The sequence below is a fragment of the Haliaeetus leucocephalus genome, unplaced genomic scaffold (genome assembly GCF_000737465.1).
Source record: "Haliaeetus leucocephalus isolate CR32 unplaced genomic scaffold, Haliaeetus_leucocephalus-4.0 Scaffold195, whole genome shotgun sequence".
In the NCBI taxonomy this organism is placed as follows: domain Eukaryota; kingdom Metazoa; phylum Chordata; class Aves; order Accipitriformes; family Accipitridae; genus Haliaeetus; species Haliaeetus leucocephalus.
In genome coordinates, this window is record NW_010972631.1 from 1,896,277 (window position 1) to 1,896,960 (window position 684).

Here is a 684-nt window from a genome sequence, read left to right on the forward strand (position 1 = left end):
ATAAGGCCTATCCTGCCGTGCCCTCAGCTGTCACCTCCACCCGCTTCCTACCCCCCGACTCCCCCACGCCCCCTGCTCTGCCCTCGTTCACTTTGCCCTTATTCCACACACAGCCGCCGTCGGACCCCCTCGGTGCCTGTGGTAAAGGCAGGCGGCCCTCTCCCTCCCTCCCCTCCCCGGCCGCAGCCGGCCAGCCCGCGGAGACCTAGGGCGGGCGGCAGGGCTCTCTTCCCCCTTTGTGTCTCCGGGACCTGACGGGAGACCCATCTCCCTTTCCCCGGGGCCGCGCCGCTCCCTCAGGCCGCCCCCGCGGCCGAGCCCTGAGCCCCGCGGAGGACCACCGCCACCCCGCTGCAGCCTCATCCTTTAATCCGCACCGCAGCCTCCGAGGGGGGATTTAAATCAGAACCCGGAAGCCGGGGCGGGCGGCGCGGGGCACGGCGGGATTTGTAGTCCAGCCGCCCCGGCGGGCTTCCCGCCGCCGAGCCGCGGGGCCGGGGTGGGGAAACCACCAGTCCCCTGAGCCTCTGCGGCCGCCACCGCCCCAGGAACGCAGGCGCAGTGCGGGGGGCTGGTTTTTGAATCCGCGGCGTTGTTATTGACGCCATATTGCTGGTGTGGGAGTCACAGAGGGAAGCGCCGCCGCCGCCGCCGTCCGGGCCCCGCCGCCATCGCTCGTCATCG